Here is a 23,274-nt window from a genome sequence, read left to right as displayed (position 1 = left end):
TCCATATTGTCATATAAAAATAAACGTATGAATGACTTTCTTATGGATATGTGGAGTTGTTTTATTCTATGGAAATAGGTTTGGTATTCTATAATGTTAGTTAGCACCTGGTTTCTCCTACTCAGTAATCCATTACCAATATCCCTCTAAATCAAGAGAAAATACCTCTTTTCAAAATTTATCTTGTTATAAGTGCAAAGAATGAATATGATAAAATTTGCTTAACTATTGTCACCTTGATGGGTTTTCAAGATATTTCTTTTCTTTAAAACCACCAGTATGTTTCCAGAAAGACCTTCCAATATATATTCTTGACTACTTATATATTTAACTTGCAGAATTACAGAATAATACATGTTCTCCAAACACAGTATAAACATTTGGAATCCCACCATAAGGTATGAGAAAACAATCTGAAAAGTGGATGGGATCAAAATTGTTTTTGGTGTGATTTGTGAAATTGTAAATGTGATTATTAAAACCTCACACTATAATTGGGTTTTTATCTAATTGTCTTTTTTTTTTCTATTTTCTAGGGGTGTTTACATAATATATATGACTACAATATTGTTTGATGCTTCAAAGAATATTGGTATACCTATTACACATAGTATATATTTTATTATTGAATGTTCTTTATCAGTTTTGAATATTTTTGACCTTGAAATTCTTTTTTTGGTAACATTATTTTTACCCCTGTTATACTTCCTTGAATTTTGTTTGTTTTCATTCCTTTTATTATCAACATTTCTTATGTTTAATTTAGGTTAATTGCAAACAAATATAACTAGAATTGACTTTTTTAAAAATCTAATCCAAAGTCTATGATTTTTATAACCTGATTCACACTGTTGAGATTTTACCTCATCATAGTTTAATTGGTTTTAATGCATAGACCCTTTTTATACTTATAATTTCTTTAACTTTTTGCTGTTTCTATTTAACTTCTGCCAGCTTCTTCAAACTCCTAATCATTCCTTTTCCTTATGTTTATATTGAAATACTACTGTATTTTTCAGTTCTGTAGTTACTGTTATTTCCTAATTAAATTATACTTCTACATTATGCTATTTAAAAAATAGAAAGTTTATCTTGCTTTCTTACTACTTGACCTTAGATGAGACTTTTAGATTGTTTTCATTGTTTCTTGTGTCCTGCTCTTTTTTACCCCCTCCCCAAACCTTACACCTGTTTTAGGATTTCGTTTGAAATAGATTAAAACTTTAAGTTCTAGGCTACCACTATAGGTGCTCCTTACAACATATGAATTTTAGGAAGAGTTCTATCAGTGAGAAAAAGTCAATTTATGCTATAATAGCAAGTAACACTGAAGTATCAGTGACTCAAGCCAACAAGTTTATTTATTTCTCAGGACTGGTCTCTGAGAGCAGCTGGTATTCACATGAGATGCTACACCTACATATGGACATATTCTTCCTTCTTCCCTTTACAGGAGAAAAGCACACTGCAGAACAGAGCCTGGCAAGACAGTGGAATGGGTTTTTTTTGACTCCAAAGTAGGTCACTTGGTCATGCCTGACCAAGGGGGTGAGGAAGCAGAGGACTCCACACTTTGGTGAAGAGCAGTGACGTCTGACACCTTGACTGAAACTTACATCACAAATTCTACAATACTACAATTTCTAAATCCTTTTAAAATTCAATAATATGCTCCAAGATCTTTCATTATCAAATTTATCTATTTATTATTTTCTAGTTTAAAAAATTTCATTTTTTCCATAGAAGTACTTTATAAATTTCCTTAGTTTTAGGCATGTGAGTTATATGATTTCTGAATTCTTACATGTCCTTTTTTTTTCCCCTTGAGAAATGGCTGATGCCTCAATCAGGTTTAGGATGCTTGGAATGCAGCCTTCTTTCTTTTAGTTGTATACAGACATACTCCAAGACTTTGACACTTGTCATGGAAGTTGTGATGTTTGAACTTATTTTCATTCATTTTGTTGTTAACAATCAGCTCTGTCCTTTATTATTATTTCTATTTGTTCTTTTTAGGTATATATGACAGTAGAGTGTGTTTTGACATATTATACACACATGAAATATAACTTGTTCTAATTAGGATCCCACTTTTGTGGTTGTACATGATGTGGAGTTTCTCTGGTGGTATATTCATATATGTATATAGGAAAGTTATGTCTGATTCACCTTACCCTTATTCCTATTCCTATCCCCCTCCTTTTCCTTCATTCCCTTTGTCTAAATCCAATAAACTTCTATTCTTCTTCCCCCCTCCCCATTGTGTGTTAGTTTCTACCTGTCAGAGAGAACATTTGGCCTTTGCTTTTTTGGGATTGACTTATTTCACTTAGCCTGATAGTCTCCAATTCTATTCATTTACTGGCAAGTGCCATAATTTCATTCTTTTCATGTCAGCTCATGTGCTTTAAGGCTAAGCTGTTCTTGAATTTCATTCTCTTTATGTCAGTTCATGTGCTTTAAGGCTAAGGTGTTCTTGAATTTTTCTTGAAAATCATCTTTTTCAAGAAATTTTTCATTTTTGCCTCCCCCCATTTTTTCATTTATCTTTTTGAGATATCCCCATATTTAGAGGCTGTGTACCTAAAAACTAGTCTTTGGGTTTCAGTGTCTTTCCTCTGTTATCTTCTATTTTTGTTCATTTCTTTAATATAGTTTAACTTAATCTTCTAACTCATTGGCTGCTTTTGTTTTAATTTCTTCTATGTTATTTTTAATTTGAAAAAATTCTTTTTTGTTGTCTCAGTTTTTTTTTGTTTTAAGATTTCATCATGGTTGTATTGATGCAGCTATTTCTCTAATTTCTCAAATGATATTAATTATTAAAATTTTCTTCTCAGTTTGTTTTATCTGTTATTGTTGTTCTGTTTGGTTATTTTGGTCTCTATTTCCTTGTAGAGGTTTTCTTCATATATCTGGTATTTCTAAAGATTGTCATTGGGGACACGTGGGAAGATACTTGGAATATCATTCCAAGGTCCTGATTCTTAACTATGTAATTTCACCTTCCAAAGGTCATTCAGTAAGGCCCACAGACATTTTTGGTTATCATGGGGTGGGGGTGAGGGGGGGATTGCACTCTCATCTAAAGAGAAGAGGGAAAGGATTTTGCAAAACATCTTACAAGGCACCGGACAGCTCCCCATAACAAAGAACTATTCACTCAAAAATGTTAATAATGTCATTGTTGAGGAACATTATCCTAAGGTCATCAAGGTAAGAAATTTGTTAGAATATATTTATGACCTTGTTTTTAGTTCAATTGTGATGATTCCTCAGATTGCCCAGAGAGTAAAATTTATTTATTTATTTTTCCTAAGAAGACTTAGTTTAGGTTTTTGAGAGCCAAGTTGTTGAAGAGGCCTGTTGAAGAGGTCATGTGTTCACTTATACTTTTGTTTTTAGTATAGAGCCTAGATCCTCAACTGTATGTAGCAAAAGATACTTTAAATACTCTTCAGTATATGCTTTCCAATGACTACAACTCCAGAGAAAAGTAGTAGAGGTGAAGGAATGGGGAGGTGGGCTGTTGTCCAGGAATATGGAATGGCAATCTTAATGCTCCTTAAGCAACTTTTCCCCAAGACTTTTGATAATTTTTTGATTCCCTGCTCCTCAGCTACAGAGGTATTTGATGCTATAGATTCATAAAACTTTTGGGCATTCTGTGATAGAAACAAGAGACTATTTTTAGCTTTTGAACCTTTCTGAAATAAGATTTGGTTTTCTTGGATACTCTGTCAATCACCTATTCTTTCCTTTGTCCTCTATTGTACCTTTGCTGTTCCTCCATGTTTATCAGGTAATGTCTTAAAAATCCCTTTACTGCAGATTTATTGGATTTTCAGAAGAAAGTGACATTATACATGCCATTTAGTGCAGAAATTCAAAGTTCAATTTAAATGCCAGAGTGTTATCAGAGAAATCTAGAGGACATGCATTCCCTCCAATTGGCTCTGAAAAATACCTTCAGCACGCTTCACAGAGTTGACTTTATCTCTGTTTATGTACATCAACTGTTCTCTTTTCACTTCATCTAAGTGACCTATGATCCCAGTCACTGCCTCTGTATTCTACCCACGTGTAGTGTTGGGCAGGATTGCGTTCTCCTTCCTTGCTGTAGGAAAAGGATCTTACCAGCTCAGCCTTGCAGGGTAAAATAATTCCTTTTTGAGTTAATATGTGACCAACATCACTCTTCCTCTGTCTTTTAATATCTTTCCTGGATACAGTAGCCCCAGGTCTTCCTATCCAATCATTTCATGACCAACATAGCATGAATTGGAAAGACTTCGATAAGATTAATATAAATGTTGGAATTTCAGACTTCAGTGTTAAGGACACTGTGAGATAGAAGTCATATCACTATCTCTTAAATTATGGAATAAGTGACAACTGAGTCTCTTTTCATAAAAACATGTCTTTCATCCACTGTGTATGTGTGTATACACACACACGTGTGCAGGTGTATAAACTTTTGCCTCAGGGGGCAAGTTCGCCTTTCACTTAGTAGGAGCATTTAGATATCAGTAAAACTTTTCAGTCTTTTTAAAAAAAAAATATTCTCGCATTAATCACATGCAAAACCATGTACTTCCTTCCCTCTTCCTTCCCTTCCTTTTTCTCTCTCTCTCTTACACACACATATCATATACTATATAAGATCTGCTTGTGCAGTTGGAAATATATAAGTAAAATTAAGATAAATTTTAAAGGCATTGCTCAAAAACTAATAAGGAAAAACATAATTTCTATTATTTATATTTATCTGCTGACCCACCTCCAAATGCGTCCTAGGAAGTGGAGAGGAGTTTTAGGAGCTAAAACGCTCTAAAATTTTGATGTGTCAGCATCAGGGTTCTGAAATCCTCTTAGCAGAGGTGGAAAAGGCAGGTCAGAGAGTGGGATTCACTATTACTTCTTGGGGAAAAAAAAAGTCTTTCATGGTACCTGCTGAGTAGTAGCTGTCCTTGCAGAATGGTGGCAAACTTGGGAGAGTAATGGAAATACTTAGCAGGAACAGCCCAATTTCATGCTGTCAGAGGTTCACTAGCTTTTTGCAGAATGCTCAATCTGGGAGAAGGAGTGTAGAATGAAACATTTTCAAATTGCTGAAGTTTTGCTTTGTTAGGTGAGCTTATAAACCAGTGAAATCTGATTTGCTGTTAGAATTGTGATGTCATCTCATGAAAAGACTGAGGAAATCCCAGTTACACTAAAGGAAGATATGGTCAGAGTACCCCTTTTCCTTGGGTTATAGCAATTCTTTCAAGAGTAAATATTTACATGATAAGGTATCATTCTATAGGGTTACAAAACATTTTCCTTTGAGGGCGCAATCCTTTCTTTTACTTAAATTTCACCATTGTCTATAAATGTTCACTGAAAGATTTTCCTAGTATTATAGTAAGATTAAAATATTTTGGAATATATAATCAAATTAAAAGTTGTTTCCCAAGTACTCCACCCAAAGCTGGAAATGAAATGTTAAATGATGCTATTAACAGTGACATTAATTAAAATCATATTAATTGCCTAAGAGAAAGTCAAATAAAATATTTTAAAGACTTTTACAGAGAAAATGTTATCAATAAAATGGAAGCATACTTAATACCTATATTATCTAAATTCTCACCATTTGAATGGTCTCAAATCAATGTTTTAAGCTTACACCTTAAATATCTAGTAAAAGAAGGACCAAATAAGACTAAAGACAGAAGAAAAAAATTACCAACTAGTCCTCTCAAAATTTTCCCTGTAAAGATGCTCTATGCTGTCAGCACATATTTGGATTTAAAAATTGTTGGCACATGGTGCCAACATTCTTCTCTCATTCTTTCCATACAAATTAACCTATTTGGAAAAAAATATAAACAATGGCACCCTGGAAATACCCTTCAAGTCTATAAGTACTGTAAAAATCCATGGGGCCTAAGTATACAGATAATCAAGACAAGAAAGAATGTCTCAGAGCCTCATTCACTTTTCTTGCCCATGTATAATCTATCCAACTTGGGTCAACTGTCACGTGGTGTTGATGTACTTCTCTCCAGAGTGGAACCCCAAACCATTACTATGACATTTCCCCCATGTGTAGTAGCACAACTGCTTGTGTTAGATACATTCTCACTTATGATATGTTTGAAAGAATCAATATTAATTTCTATAATTTAAATTTTGTTGTGATTTATCACCCAGACTCCCCTGCCCCACATTATCAAAAATATTTGAACTCTTCATCTATATAATAACTTGGAAACCTGTATAGATTGCCTAACACTATTTATAATCTCACCATGCAAATAACTTGTACCTTAAATTTATTTAACCAGCCAAATTATTTGTCCTCAAACCCGGTTCTTTAGTCTAATAAAACTTTTGGGATGAGAAAAAATTTAAATGATTTTTTTAAAAAGGAAATAATGTGAAAAAATGTGCATAATATTAGTAAGTAACACAATTTCTTTGGTAGATTTCTAGGAATTTTACTTTGATTCGGAAGTACTTTATCAATGTTAAAGAAAGTGCTATTCAAAAGGTACTGGTTCATTACTAAACTTGGAAAAGAGAACACAAGGGAACAAAAGAACAATGTTACTATATTATCGCAGAATTGCATTTAATTTTACTTGATAAACAATTTCATATTCTTGCTTATTCATTTCCATGACTAGTCATGCTGTGATAGAAATGTTTTATTATTAGAATCCACATCTGTGGCCATTGTAAACCCACCAGACAAATTCAGCAAGCAGATATTTCTTCTCTCTAGGTCCCAAAATAGACCAGTAGTGAAGACTACAAATTGTCATAATAGTCTTCACTTCAATATTCAAAGACTATCTCATAATTGAAACAAAAATTGTTTCTTTGAGAGCATGGATTTTAGTTCTTCGAGAGTATGGATTTGGTGGGTGAATGATCTTTGTAAATAATTATATTAAAAAGCAATTATGTATTTTTATTGTAGATAGATATACTAAAAAATAGATACTGAAGAATCTCATTCATTGTGGATCTGAAGTTAAAAAAGTATGATAAGTACATTGTAGATTTCATAGAGAATGACTGCATGATTTATAAGTCTTCACTTTAAGTGTGGAATGTTTATATAGAACATAAGCAAACTACAACATAGACAAATGTTGGATCACAGACATGTGAGTTTTACCTTTTTTTTTTGTTGAATTTTAAGGTCGTAATTGATCTCTATAAAACTTTCTGACAGTTGTATATTAAACCCAAGTTTATATAGCAGACAGCAGAATATGCAGCAGTGAAACTTATGTTTTTACTGTCTTTTCAGTTCAGGTCAGCATATTGTGAGGATCTGATTGTTTAAATTCTTTTTAATACATTATAAACAAAGATTATGGTGCCATCTCTGATGAACACAAATCCTCTCATTAAGATCAACCTTACCAGGGAAAGAAAGATGATGGAATGAAACAAACTTCATTACCCTACATACATGTATGATTACATGAATGGTGTGACTACATCGTGTACAACCCTAGAAATGAAAAGCTGTACTCCATTTCTGTACAATGAATCAAAATACATTGCTGTCATGTGTAACTAAATGGAACAAACAATAAAAAAAAGACCAACTTTACCATTCCTAAATACAACATGAGGAGCTCATTTGTCCTCAAATAGATGAAAGAAGCCCTAATAATTTTGATCATTTTTATACGATCAATCTCTACTTCTTAGAATATGTCTTAACAGATTTCCACATGGTTTAATTGCCACTACAGATAAAATATCTCTGTCAGTCACATTGAACGGAGAAAAATAAAAACATGAACAAATGCCAAATGTATTCCTTCAAGAATTTCCATATCAGAAAATTTGTCTAACAAAGTTACTTGGGGGAACATTCTAGATCCAAACCACATTTCACCCCTGGCTCCCAAAGGCTCATGCCTATTTCATGATGCCAATGCATTCAGTCCATCTCCAAGTGTTCCCATAGTCTTATGGGTTCTAGCACTGCTCAAAAGTCCGAGGACAAAAACATCTTCATTGTTTCCCATAAACAATGATACAAAGTATGGATTACCATTTCAAAAGGAAGGCATAGGGGTACAGCAAGAAGGATAGGATCAACTGAACCCCAGCTGGGCAAACAAATCCTACAGCACAGTATCTGGCATGTGGTGTTGAGATGTGGGTATGGAGTGGCTGGGGGCAGCTCTTGAATTTTTTTTCTCAGATAAATAAGTGTTGAATGTGTATGTGACTCATGAGAATCTTGTCAAAATGAAGATTTGATTTAAAAAGCCTATGGTGACGTCTGAGATTGTACATTTCTGACAAGATCTCATTGCTACTTAAGGGACCATCTTATGAAGAAAAGGATTCTAGCCTACTGTGGTTTTGAATCAAACAGGTCAATTCAAATCACTATGTAAATGGAGAAAGGGCTTGATTATCTTCTGTGAGTTTCAGACTCATGCAAAATGGCTTATAATAAGCACTCAAAGATATTTGTTACTAAAATAAAAATTAACAGCAAAAATTAAAGGAAGTGTCACAATATTATGACTTACTCTGACACAGGTGTCTACAGACTGGCATGCAAGTGGTTAACCCTTTTCCTGATATGCTCACTTGGTATGTGAGGGCAATAAAACTGAGTTCTGCTGTCGACAATTTTATAGCTTCCGTAATTTCAGCTGCAGTGCCTGCCTTTGACCTGCAGCAGCTGAAATCACAGGTGCAGTTTCCTGAAAATTGAGCCCTTCTTCTGGCACTACCCCGATTATCAGTTATTTCTAACAGAAATAAAGAAAGCTGCAACCTATTGAAAGAAGCATGTTTTGTTTTCTTTATTGTATTTTGATGGCTTGTTTTCATACCGCTCTTTATCTCACTGCACATGATATTAGTAACAGACTTACATAACAAATTTATTTTTAAGAGATTTCCCATGCATTTGAGACATTACCTAAAGAGTTTGGTGTACTTAGTATATATGCTAACATTCTATGGAAAAACTAGTTACTTATACTATGTAGCTTAATAGGACAGTCTTTCTTTTCAATTCACAAAAATCAAAAGCAATAAATCCAATCAACTATTTTATATTCACAGTAGAAGAGTTATCACTCATAAATACTAATTTCTAAGTAACTGTCAAATTAGATCATATCCTAAGAAGCTTTTAAAACTTCCTTTGGGAATTTAAATATAACAACTAAATATTCAGTTTAAACTATAATGATTCATCTGACAGAATATGTGTTCTGGATTCAAAGTATAATGGATTTATCCTCAAAGGTTATTTTGAAAGACATTGTGTTAAATACTTAAAGAAAAATGTGAAGATAATTATTACATTTTATTTCTCTATGAGGATTTTTTTTTATTGTAAACAAACGGGATACATGTTGTTTCTCTGTTTGTACATAGCATAAAGGCATACCATTTGTGTAATCATAAATTTACATAGGGTAATGTTGTTTGATTCATTCTGTTATTTTTCCCTTCCCCCCACCCCTCCCACCCCTCCCACCCCTCTTTTCCCTCTATACAGTCCTTCCTTCCTCCATTCTTGCCCCCATCCCTAACCCTAACTCTAACCCTAACACTAACCCCTCCCACCCCCCATTATGTGTCATCATCCACTTATTAGCGATATCATTCGTCCTTTGGTTTTTTGAGATTGGCTTATCTCACTTAGCATGATATTCTCCAATTTCATCCTTTTGCCTGCAAATGCCATAATTTTATCATTCTTTATGGCTGAGTAATATTCCATATATATATATATATATATATATATATATATATATCACAGTTTCTTTATCCATTCATCAATTGAAGGACATCTAGGTTGGTTCCACAATCTGGCTATTGTGAATTGAGCAGCTATGAACATTGATGTGGCTGTATCTCTGTAGTATGCTGATTTTTAAGTCCTTTGGGTATAGGCCAAGGACTGGGATAGCTGGGTCAAATGGTGGTTCCATTCAAAGTTTTCTAAGGAATCTCCATACTGCTTTCCAGAGTGGCTGCACTAATTTGCAACCCCAACAACAATGTATGAGTGTACCTTTCTCCCCACATCCTCATCAACACCTGTTGTTGCTTGTATTCTTGATAATCGCCATTCTAATTGGGGTGAGATGGAATCTTAGGGTGGTTTTGATTTGCATTTCTCTTATTACTAGAGATGTTGAACATTTTTCCATATGTTTGTTGATTGCTTGTAGATCTTATTCTGTGAAGCGTCTATTCATTTCCTTAGCCCATTTGTCGATTGGATTATTTGTATTCTTGGTGTAGAGTTTTTTTGAGTTCTTTATAGATTCTGGAGATTAGTGCTCTATCTGAAGTATGATTGGCAAAGATGTTCTCCCACTCTGTAGGCTCTTTCTTCTCATTGCTGATAGTTTCCTTTGCTGAGAGAAAGCTTTTTAGTTTGAATCTATCCCAGTTATTGATTCTTGCTTTTATTTCTTGTGCTATGGGAGTCCTGTTGAGGAAGTCTGGTCCTAGGCCGACATGTTGAAGATCTGGACCTACTTTTTCTTCTATAATCTGCAAGATCTCTGGTCTGATTCTGAGGTCCTTAATCCATTTTGAGTTGAGTTTCGTGCATGGTGAGAGATATGGGTTTAGTTTCATTCTGTTGCATATGGATTTCCAATTCTCCCAGCACCATTTGTTGAAGAGGTTATCTTTTCTCCATTGCATATTTTTGGCTCCTTTGCCTAGTATGAGAAAATTGTATTTATTTGGATTTGTGTCCGTGTCCTCTATTCTGTACCATTGATCTACCTTTCTATTTTGGTACCAATACCATGCCGTTTATGTTACCATTGCTTTGCAGTAGAGTTGAAGATCTGGTATAGAGATACTCCCTGTTTCACTCTTCCTGCTAAGGATTGCTTTAGCTATTCTGGGTTTCTTATTCTTCCAGATGAATTTCATAATTGCTTGCTCTATTGCTGTAAGGTATGTCATTGGGATTTTAATTGGAATTGCATTGAATCTGTATAACACTTTAGGTACTATGGCCATTTTGACAATATTAATTCTTCCTATACAAGAACATGGGGAGATCTTTCCATCTTCTAAGGTTTTCTTTAATTTCTTTCTGTAGTGTTCTGTAGTTCTCATTGTAGAAGTCTTTCACCTCTTTTGTGAGATTGATTCCCAAGTATTTTATTTTTTTCGAGGCTATTGTGAATGGGGTAGTTTTCCTAATTTCTCTTTCTGAAGATTCATCACTTATGTATAAAAATGCGTTGGATTTATGGGCATTGATCTTGTAACCTGCTACTTTACTGAATTCACTTATGAATTCTAAAAGTTTTCTGGTGGAATTTCCTGGTTCCTCTAAGTATATAATCATATCATCAGCAAATAGGGATAGTTTGAGTTCTTCATTTCCTATTTGTATCCCTTTAATTTCTTTGGTTTGTCTAATTGCTCTGGCTAGAGTTTCAAGGATGATATTGAATAGAAGAGGGTATCCCTGCCTTGTTCCAGTTTTTAGGAGGAATGCTTTCAGTTTTTCACCATTTGGAATGATATTGGCCATGGGCATAGTGTAGATGGCCTTTACAATGTTGAGGAATATTCCCACTATCCCTATTTTTTCTAGTGTTTTGAGCATGAAGGAGTGCTGTATTTTATCAAATGCTTTTTCTGCATCTATTGAAATAATCATGTGATTCTTGATTTTAAGTGTATTGATATGGTGAATGACATTTATTGATTTCCTGATGTTGAACCAACCTTGCATCTCTGGGATGAAACCCACTTGATCATGGTGCACTATCTTTTTAATATGTTTTTGTATGTGATTTGCTAAAATTTTGTTGAGAATTTTTGTGTTCATGTTCATTAAGGATATTGGTCTGAAATTTTCTTTCCTCAATGTGTCTCTGTCTGGTTTAGGTATCAGGGTGATATTGGCTTCATAGAATGAGTTTGGGAGGGTTCCCTCCTCTTCTATTTTATGGAATACTGTGAGGAGTATTGGAATGAACTCTTCTTTAAAAGTTTTGTAGAACTCGGCTGAGAACCCATCTGGTCCCGGACTTTTCTTTGTTGGTAGGCTTTTGATGACTTCTTCTATTTCATTACTAGAAATTGGTCTATTTAAATTGTGTATGTCCTCCTTGTTCAGTTTAGGCAATTCATATGTCTCTAGAAACCTGTTGATGTCTTCGAAATTTTCTATTTTGTTGGAGTATAGATTTTCAAAATAGCTTCTAATTATGTTTTGTATTTCAATCGTGTCTGTTGTGATATTTCCTTGTTCATTCCGAATTTTAGTGATTTGGGTTTTCTCTCGTCTTGTCTTTGTTAGTGTGGCTAAAGGTCTATCAATTTTGTTCATTTTTTTGAAGAACCAACTATTTATTTTGTCAATTTTTTGTATTGTTTCTTTTGTTTCAATTTCGTTGATTTCAGCTCTGAGTTTAACTATTTCCTGTCTTCTACTACTTTTGGTACTGGTCTGTTCTTCTTTTTCTAGGGCTGTTCTTCTTTTCTAGGTCGTTTATTTGTTGAGTTTTACTTCTTTTATTTAATGTGCTCCATGAAATAAATTTTCCTCTAAGTACTGCTTTCATAGTGTCCCAGAGATTTTGATATGATGTTTCTTTGTTCTCATTTACCTCTAAGAATTTTTAAATTTCCTTCCTAATATCTTCTGTTATCCATTTATCATATAATAGCACATTGTTTAATCTCCAGGTGTTGAAGTAGTTTCTGTTTTTTACTCTTTCATTTATTTCTAATTTCAATCCATTATGATCTGATAGAATACAAGGTAGTGTCTATATCTTCTTGTATTTGCTAACATTAGCTTTGTGGCATAATATATGTTCTATTTTAGAGAAGGATCCATGTGCTGCTGAGAAGAAGAAAGTGTATTTGCTCTTGGTTGGATGGTATACTCTATAAATGTCTGTTAAGTCTAAATTATTGATTGTGTTATTGAGATCTATGGTTTCTTTGTTCAATTTTTGTCTGGAAGATCTGTCCAGTGGTGAGAGAGGCATGTTAAAAATCACCTGGTATTATTGTGTTATGGTCTATTTGGTTTCTGAAATTGAGAAGGATTTGTTTGACATACATGGATGAGCCACTGTTTGGGGTATAGATGTTTATGATTGTTATATCTTGCTGATTTATGCTTCCCTTAAGCAGTATGAAATGTTCTCCTTTGTCCCTACTGACTAACTTTGGCTTGAAGTCCACATCATCTGAAATGAGGATGGATACTCCAGCTTTTTTGCTGAGTCCATGTGCATGGTATGTGTTTCCCCATCCTTTCACCTTTAGTCTATGGGTATCTTTTTCTATGAGATGAGTCTCTTGCAGGCAATATATTGTTGGATCTTTCTTTTTAATCCAATCTGCCAGTCTGTGTCTTTTGATTGATGAATTCAGGCTATTAACATTCAGGGTTATTATTGAGATATGATTTGTATTCCTGGTCATTTGGTTCATTTTTAAAATTTTATTTATTTATTTATTTATTTGACACAACTTGGTTCCTCCTTTATTTGACAATTCCTTTAGGATAATTCCTCCCTTTGCTGATTTGCTTCTTTGTTTTTCATCTCTTCCTCATGGAATATTTTGCTGAGAATGTTCTGTAATGCTGGCTTTCTTTTTGGAAATTCTTTTAGCTTTTTTTTTATCATGGAAGGATTTTATTTCATCATCAAATTTGAAGGTACATTTTGCTGGGTATAAGATTCTTGGTTGGCATCCATTTTCTTTCAGGGCTTGGTATATGTTGTTCCAGGCCCTTCTAGCTTTTAGGATCTAGATTGAAAAATCTGCTGATATCCGTATTGGTTTCCCCTGACTGTACTTTGGTTCTTTTCTCTCACAGCCTTTAAAATTCTGTCTTTATCTTGTATGTTAGGTATTTTCATTATAATGTGCCTTGGTGTGGGTCTGTTGTAATTTTGTGTATTTGGAGTCCTATAAGCCTCTTGAACTTGATTTTCCATTTCATTCTTCAGATTTGGGAAATTTTCTGATATTATTTCATTGAATAGATTGTTCATTCCTTTGGTTTGTTTCTCTAAGCCTTCCTCAATCCCAATAATTCTTAAATTTGGCCTTTTCATGATATCCCATAGTTCTTGAAGATTCTGTTCATGATTTCTTGCCATCTTCTCTGTTTGTTCAACTTTGTTTTCAAGGTTAAATATTTTGTCTTCAATGTCTGAAGTTCTGTCTTCCAAGTGTTCTATCCTCTTGGATATGCTTTCTATGGAGTTCTTAATTTGGTTTATTGTTTCCTTCATTTCACGGATTTCTGTTTGGTTTTTTTTCAATATCTCTAACTCTTCATTGAAATGATCTTTTGCTTCCTGTATTTGCTCTTTAACTGTCGATTGGTGCGATCATTCAATGCCTGCATTTGCTCTTTCATCTCATCATTCAGTGCCTGCATTTGCTCTTTCATCTCCTCGTTTGCTTCCCTGATCATTTTAATTATGTACATTCTGATCTCCTTTTCTGTCATTTCTTCTGCCATGATGTCATTGGGTTTTATTGATTTAACATCTAGATTTGTTTGGGGCATTTTCTTCCCTTGTTTTCTCATATTGTTCAGGTATCAGTGGACTGCTGAGATATTGCTGATTTCCTCTATTGACTTACAACATCCTTGAAGATTTCTAGTATATCCCCTCTTAGCCTTCAGTAGCCTGAAGTCTTGGAGGAAGTTGATAGTGCGGTGCTCCATAAGGAAGCTGCCTCTTTAGGGGTGGTGGCCTTCAGGTGGGGTATATTCCCTGCTAGTGGGTAGAGGTGCCTCCACTTGTTACCAATGGTCATCCAAAGGGGACCTAGGCTGTGGGCTGAGGCAAGGCCTGTTTGGGCCTGTGTCTCTGGTTTTACCATCCTTGTGGGAAAACCTCACCCGCCAGGGAAGACAGGGAAGATTCACCTGGTGTGCAGGTCTCGCTGGTCAGTTCCCCTCCTGGAGGTTCCCCTCAATCTACAACTATCGCCTGGACTGGGCTGCCTTCCTCTGCAACGTTCCCAGAGGCCCGGCCCTACCTCCTGGGCCTGGGAGCCTCACCCTTCGCCGACGAGTCTCCTTAGGCTGCCCCTCCGCAGAGAATCTGCCCTCAGTCCTGGAACCTTCGCTCTGTCCCTAAGCATGTCTCTGTGCGGCTCTTCCACCAAGAAGCCTCCTAGGTCCTGGGACCCTGCTCTGCACCTAATCACCTGGCTATGTGGCCCTTCCTCTGAGCAGCCACCTGGAGGCCCGTATAATCGCTCTGAGTCCCAGTGACTGCCACACGCCTCTTCCTCAGGTCAGCTGCCCAGTGTTCCGGTTCGGTCGCTAGGAGTCCAAGCAACTCACTGCGTGCCTCCTCCTCCCGCCAACCACCCGTAGCCCTGGGCAGTCACTCTGAGTCCAAGTGACCCGCCCCATTCTTACTCCCCCGGGCACCCCCCAGGTGTTCAGGAGCGGTCCTTTTGAGTCCAAACAGCTCTCTGCGCAGCTCCTCCTCTGGCAACCACCTGTAGCTCTGGTGCAGTCACTCTGAGTCCAAGTGATCCGCCAAGCTCCTCCTCTTCCTCCTCTGGGCAGGACCCAGTGTTCAGGAGTGGTTGCTCTGAGTCCAAACAGCTCTCCTCACAGCTCCTCCTCTGGGCAGCCGCCCGGATCCCCAGTGGTTGCTCCGAGTCCAAGCACTGTGCTGAGCGGCCTCCTCTACGATGCTCCCAGTTGTCCAAGTTCACTGCTCCAGCGGGGGCAGGAGTGTTCTCCCGTTAGCTCTATTTCACCAAGTTCCCTGTGTTCCGGGACTACCACCCCATCCGGGACACCTCCCCAATGGGAGAGACTCACCCTGCTGCCTCTCTATGAGGATTGAAAAAAAAAAAACACAGAAAAACAAATGCAGTTTTCTGAATTTGAGGTGCAGGTAAGACTTGGAAACTGAATAAACAGAATTTAAAATATTATTTTAGGTTTAATACCCAGTGTCAGCAATATGTTTATTTTAGAATGCTGTGACTATGTATTGAAATGTGCCATAAGTATTTAATGTGATATTTTGAATTTGTTTTTCTATTAAAATATTATCAGGAATTAAGTATCAGTATCAGGTTTGATTAAGATGCACTCTGATAAATGTTTTGTGGAAATTAAGTAAAAATTCTATAAGAAGTCAATAGCTGCCATGTCTAAATAAAGTAACAAAAATTGATTTATCACCCATGGAAGACCAGTTATCACCTTCAGATATTCAGTCAACATATAAAGGTTTTTTGATAAGAGAATAATCGTTGACATTTAAATGATCAAAGTTCAACTTTTTCTTTAACTTATTGAAATCAAAAAGGAAAAATAGAAAATAGGATGGAGATTTTTTCTTTCACTTTTAATAGTTTTGTTTGTGTTCAGAAACACTAAGCCTGAGTATTATTTGTTTAATTTTGTCATTGTAACTTCTTAATTTTGTGTCATTCACATTGAGGGTATTTTTATTTATTAGTCTTTATATTTTCTAATGTCTTAATTAATTTGTTTTAGTTTTTCAGAAATGGAATATATTTTAAATCATCTTTTGAAAGCTCATGGTTTCCCTAGGATGAGCATTATTTTCATAATCAAGTGATTTCTTCTTGTAAAAGTGTTACTCAAAATGAATTTGATACCTATTTTTATTTTCCTCTTTCATTTTCCCAAATCCATTGTCTCTAATACATTGAATTTTCTAACCTAACATACCTCCTTAATAGATATTAAGGTGGTAACATCAATGGCTAAGTGACTAAGGGAAAGAGTATGTAGCCTCAGTGTGAGACAACTTTTAATAGGTCATGAAGTGTACACTACAAGTTTCTGGGGTAGTACTTGAGAAATTAACACTTCCTTTAACTCTCTGCCACCCATGAGTGAGTCCATTGGCTATTAAATGGGACCATAACTTGGCTAAGCCTAGCTTGATTCCATACCTTGATTCCTGAAGATACAGGCACAAAGTGTAAAAACTCACAGGGAGTCTGAATGTTACTGTTCAAAAGGCAAGTGGGTCCAGAAGTTATGGAATTTTGAGGACCTTCTTTGAGAAAAATTTTTCCTAAAAATATTACAAAAAACATTTGACCATGAGAACACAAGGATTCTTAAATCATATGCTTTGTTTGCTTCATAGAAAATAGTTTTTTTGCAAGAAGTGAGAAGAAATTTAAATTTTCTATTGATATCTCAGAGAGAAAGCCCAAGTCTTTTCTGATGATCCATGGTTGGCTAGTTTGATTCAATAAATGCATTGTATAGTTCGGGTTTTATTCATTAACCCATTAGTTCCAAGTGCAGGCAGCGAGGAGGTTAATGTCTTTTCTAAGGTTGGTGAACCCACCCAGTAGTGGGGATTGAACCCAAAGTGCTTTACCACTGAGTGTCAGTCTCAGCACTTTTTATGTTTCACTGTGAGACAGGGTCTCACTAAGTTGCCCAGGCGGGGCTCAAACTTGAGATCCTTCTGCCTCAGCCTCCTGACTAACTGAAATTACGATGGTGAATATTGCCTGGTGAGACCCGGGGAAGTGATTCCAAGGCCCTAGATGTCATGGAAGAGGAAGGAAGGCCAGGGTGAAGAAATATACTTGCCATCTGCAGAATTTCCTCTTTGGTTCTAGCACAATTCTCATGCCCTGGCTCCATTTTGCTTTTTCCTCACTATTCTCCTGCTCTCCTTGTATAGCCATACACATAGCTCCTTGCCATTGGCCAGTGTGGGTATGAATAAAAAAGGAATATGTATGTGATTAAATAGAGTTAAATTTGACTTTATGCAATTTTTGTTGAATTTGACCCTACCAAAACTGGTACAAATTTATTTTTTAATGTACATGTTTGCCCACCTATGAGTCAGGGATGGGAGGGATACAAAGTTAGAATAAATAAAATCTATACAATGAAAATGCAACTTGAATAATTGAGAATTATCAAAGATATTTGAGAACCATTGCTTTAAACACTCACACCTTGGTAAGTGAATCAGATTCAGCTTCAGTTTTGGTCCTAGGCTGTGCTGGGTGTAGTGTGGATGTTTACCAAAGATGCAATTGTTTATTTTCTGAGTTTTCTCATTTGCCAAAGGAGAAAGAGTACCCACTCTGAGTGTGGGGGATTTGTTTAGATGAAGTTTACTGGTGGTTAAAACACCATCTTATGTGCGCCCACATTGTGCAGGGTATAACAGAGTCAGTATGGACTCCTGTATGCACTTGGTTGGCTTCTGACCTTGGTTGAGTCAGCAATGTCATAGAATTTCTGACTTCATTTCTTCAACTTACTGTGCTGAGCCCTCAGAATGGTTCAAAGTCCTTAGTCCCTTCAAACTCTTGACTGTCATTTCTTCTTATTTGTCTTTTGTGTTTCCATTGGGTGTTTGGGAATGAAATCATCATAGAAGATAATCTTGGTAAGGATACTTTGGGAATTGTAACATGTTATAGTCATGGGAAGTTAAAATCACATGGTAAACTTTATGAAAGGGAATTGGACTGTGAAACAGCAATGAAATTTTAGGCAGCAAATACAAATATTTATTGGTCCAGAACCACTGGAAGAACACTGTCAGAGATGGGAAGGCTAGAGTCTTCGAGACAGGTGGAGTGTCCTGACAGTTCTTTTTTCTTTTTTTCTTTTACTTTTTCTTTTTTGGGATTGAACCAGTGGTGCTTTTTATTTTTATTTTTTAAGTTTAGACACGGTCCCACTAAATTACTGAGGTTGACCTCGAACTTGAGATCTTCTTGCCTCAGCCTCCTGAGTGGCAGGGATTATAGGCACGTGCCACCGGAGTTCCTTGTTTTTGATTCCTCAAATCTGCCAGGCTTTTGCTTTTCTCTGCTTTGGTGAAGAAAGGTTCTCACTAGACTTTTGGACTTTTGTGGTTGGGCTTTGCATTTAATTTCTTAGTGTTCTTTTGTTTCTTCTTACATCCTAACAGAATTTCCATTAAGCACTTTTGATTGTGCTGAACTTTTTGTTTTCTCACTTTTCTATAGAGCCCATTCCCCTTGACAATCCTATGAAATATATGAAACATACCAGGCACCTGAAGATTGAAATGTTTTAGGTAGAAACAATGTGTAGATACATCTGTGATACTAAATATACTATATCATTATATATAGATCTTTGATGCTAAGTACATTCTACTGATCTTTAAAACTCTAATAGTGATTTTCTACTTTTCCACAAGCATCCATGGTGTAGATTCTTTCTCTTTCTCTCTATGGAATCTAGCTTGAAAATGAGCTCCCCCTAACCATTGAGCACCTGGGCAGAAGGACATAAGAAAAAACACCAACCTTTCCCTGTCCCAATGTGGAAATTCCCTGGAACCTCCCTGGAGGTTGAATTGCAAATTAGTTATGTCCATTTGGCAGAGAGTGTCTCTGCTCTAGTTATGAGTAGTGCACTGTTCTAGGCCCTGCACAGCACCTACCATGGCAGTTTCCAGACCGTGCTCCCGCAGGAGCACGCATCCATTCCAAGGGGGAACTGTGGAATGAGGAGCAAAGAAAACAACTTGCCTATGTGTCTGAAACCCACCTTCCTCGAGAGAGAAATGATAGAAAAAAAAAAATGGGTTGAATTATTGTAGAAATGCCCTGTAACTAGTTTGTGCTTTTGAAAATGATATTGGTCAAATTATATTGTTATATTGTGTGCATGTAGGAACATACATGTAACAGATCCCACCATTATGTACAATTATATTGCATCAATACAAAGTGGAAAAAAGAAAGAACATGCTCATCAAAAGTCAGTGCAAGACAATGTGATCAGTGCTGTACTGTCCCCTCCTCTTATTTCATAGTGCCATATTACTTAGTTCTAAAGTGTGCTTTCAGTGGAAGTCAGGCAAGATGGGAGTTTGAAAGTGAGATAGGACAGAGAAATACTTAAATCCCAACTCCTTTAGTTTTATAATCTTTGCAGTTGGTACTCTACCACCTTGGATTATAGACTAATATGGCACACCATAGGAATAAAGTTAGAGGAATCAGTGACTAACAGTTTGTATTTAAACTACTGAGAAACTGCACCTGGCCATTTCTTTTTCTTTTTGTCTTAGAATATTCCTTTCTCCTTTGGTTACTTCTTTTCATATTAGATTCAATCCTTATAACTTCAGAATAGGCTCCACGGGTTGTCAGCAACAAAGTCTGCTTAACAATTAATGTTCTTCTTATGGAAAGATGACTATAAGTTAAGAAGTTTGTGAATGTTTTAGTTGTTTAGGACTGCCATAACAAATACCACGAACAGTGTAGCTTTAACTATAGAAATTTATCATCTCAGTTCTAGCAGCTAGAAATCTGAGAGAAAGGCGTGGACAGGATGGTTCTTTGTGAAGGATTAGAAGGAGAATCTGTTCTATGTCTCTTTCCTAGCTTATAGTATTTCCTTGCCCTGTGGCAATCATAACTCCAACTTTCACATTGTGTTCTACCTGTGTGCATTCTTTTGTGTCCAAATTTACTCTTCTCTTTGGATGCCAGTTATTGGATTAGAGGACCTCCTTATTCCAACAAGAATCCATTTTAAATAATTACATCTGCAATTATTTTATTGACAATTCTCACATTGTGAGGGTTAGAACTTCAACATATGAATTTGAGGAAAGAAAGGACACAGTCAGTCCACAGTAGTTGTTAGAAATACTAAGGTGCCTCAAGAAATCAAACATGTTGTTGGAAACCAATTGGCAAGGTAAACTTTACTTCTGCGAGAAGGTTGGCAAGCACACCTGGGTGGGCAGTCTGCCTGCTTTTATCTCTAATGCAGTGTTCTTTGCCCTGATAGAAGAAGCTGAGATTACAATCTATGTAATTAACTAATTTTAAAATTGGGGCAGGCAAAGGGAAGGGCTATAGTTAAAATGGTTACAGTTGGATCTTACACCCCAATTAAGGCTAAATACTAGATTCTGAAAATGGAACAGTGAACTTTCTATTTCTCATAGGAGTGAAGCTTAACAAGAGGCTTTTTATGGGATTCACCCATTTGATATCATTTGAGTACCTTGACTAATTTTGTATAGATCTTGTTATGGTTAAGGTATTAGGTGTCCCCAAAAGCTCATGTGTAAGACAATTCAAGGTTTAGAGGAGAAATGATTGGGTTGCCAGAAACATAATCCAATCATTAAATAATACCATGATGGGATTAACTGAATGGAAACTGAAGGTGGGTAGGGTATGGCTGGAGGAGGTGGGCTTTGGGGGCATGACTTTGGGATATATACTTTGTATCTGGAGAGTGAAGTCTCTCTCTCTCTCTGCTTCTGATCATCATGTGAGCCATTTTCCTTCAGCATACTCTTCCACCATGATGACCTGCCTCACCTGGAGTCCCAAGAAATGGAGCTACTACCTATGGACTGAGACCTCTGAAACCATGAGCCCCCAAATAAATTTTCCTCCTTCACAATTGTTCTGGTTGGGTCTTTTATTCACAGCAGTGAAAAAGCTGACTAAAATAGATCTATTGGAAGGGTGCTATAGAAAATATACTAATTTGTTGGGCCTGTTTAAGAAAAACACACCATAGACTGGATAGCCTAAACAAGAGAATTTATTAATTATAATTATTATTTTTTTGCCATCTAAACCCCATTTGCCAATGGGATTGGTGTCTCCTGGGGCCTCATTCCTTGACTTGCAGATAGCCACTCTTTCACTAATTTGTTCTCAAATGGTCATATCTCTATATATGCTTAAGTTTTTATAATATAAGAAAATTTTTTTTATAAGGACAGAGCTATATTGGATCATGGCTATGCATATGATCTCATTCGACCTTAATAGTTAACTTTTTAAATGCCCTATATTCAACTCTGATTACATTCTGAAGTTCTAAGGTTTGAGACTTCAACTTAAGTTTGAGGGGAGACACAGTTCAGTCCATAACAGGAGGTCTAACATTTTATTCTTATTAACACCTGCTCCATACCAATGAAAAATTACTTCTGCTATTGTCATTTCTAGTTATGATTTATCATACCGTGTTAACTGTACTAAGCAAATAACTTATTGAACATTTTCAACTTACAAGGTTTTCTCAATTCATAAGAAATCATTCTGATTTTCTCTGTCTGCATAAGTCAAATTGGGTAGGTTATAGGTTTATAGGAATATATTCCTTTTTTTTGTATTTAATCCAACTTGATAGTAAGTGTTCACAGTAGTAATGGTTTATCTTTTCAAAAATTACTGAATTTTATTGATCTTTTGGTCTCATAGCTTTATTGAAGTAAAATTGAAGTAATAAAATGCACGTATTTGAAATATGCAATTTGATCAGTTTTGACATGTCTGTAACCAATGCAGTCAATATAAAAAGCATTTTAACTACTTTTTTAAATGTGAAATGCAGACTGTGTTTCCTACATCATTTATTATGTTAGAAATCAATCGCTTTAAGATACATAGAACTCAACCCTCACATGTCAACTATTTCAAAATTAAATGGTACACTTATAAGTATCTCAGAGGTCAAGGAAGAAAGCTCAAAAAAATTAAATAAAAAGTGCTTTGAACTAAGTGATAATAAAAGTTTAAAATATCAGGATCTCTGGGATAAAACCCTACTCAGATAAACATTTATAACTTAAAGTACTTGTATCAAATGAAGCTAGAATAACAATCAAATTATTTTCAAATTATGTAGAAGGAAGGAAAAATAAGAGTAGGTGCAGAAGCATGAAATAGAGAAGAAATAATACAGCTAAGATTTGATAAAACTCAAATCTAATCAAGAAAAAAATTAATATCATTGGAAAAGGAGCTATCAAAATAACCCTACAAATGTTGAAAATACATTAAGGTTTTTATATATATATGCTACTGTTTGGGGCATATATATTTATTGTTGTTATGTCTTGTTAATGTATAACTCCCTTAAGCAGTATGAAATGACTTTCTTTGTCCCTTATGACTAACTTTGGTTTAAAGTTCACTTTATCTGATATGAAGACAGAAACCCCTGCTTGTTTATATGATCCATGTGAGTGATAGGTTTTTTTCCCATTCTTTCACCTTCAGTCTGTTGATGTCTTTGTCTGTGAGGTGACTCTCTTGGAGACAGCATGTTGTTAGGTTTTTTGACTCAATCTGCCAGTCTGTGTCTTTTGATTGATGAGTTTAGGCCATCAATGTTCAAGGTTATTATTGAGATATGATTGTATTCCCAGTCATTTCTGGTTTTTATTTGAATTAGTTTCTCTTTTGTTTGACTATTTCTTT

The sequence above is a fragment of the Sciurus vulgaris genome, assembly GCF_902686455.1.
Source record: "Sciurus vulgaris genome assembly, chromosome: 10".
Taxonomy (NCBI): domain Eukaryota; kingdom Metazoa; phylum Chordata; class Mammalia; order Rodentia; family Sciuridae; genus Sciurus; species Sciurus vulgaris.
This window is presented reverse-complemented; position numbering follows the sequence as displayed.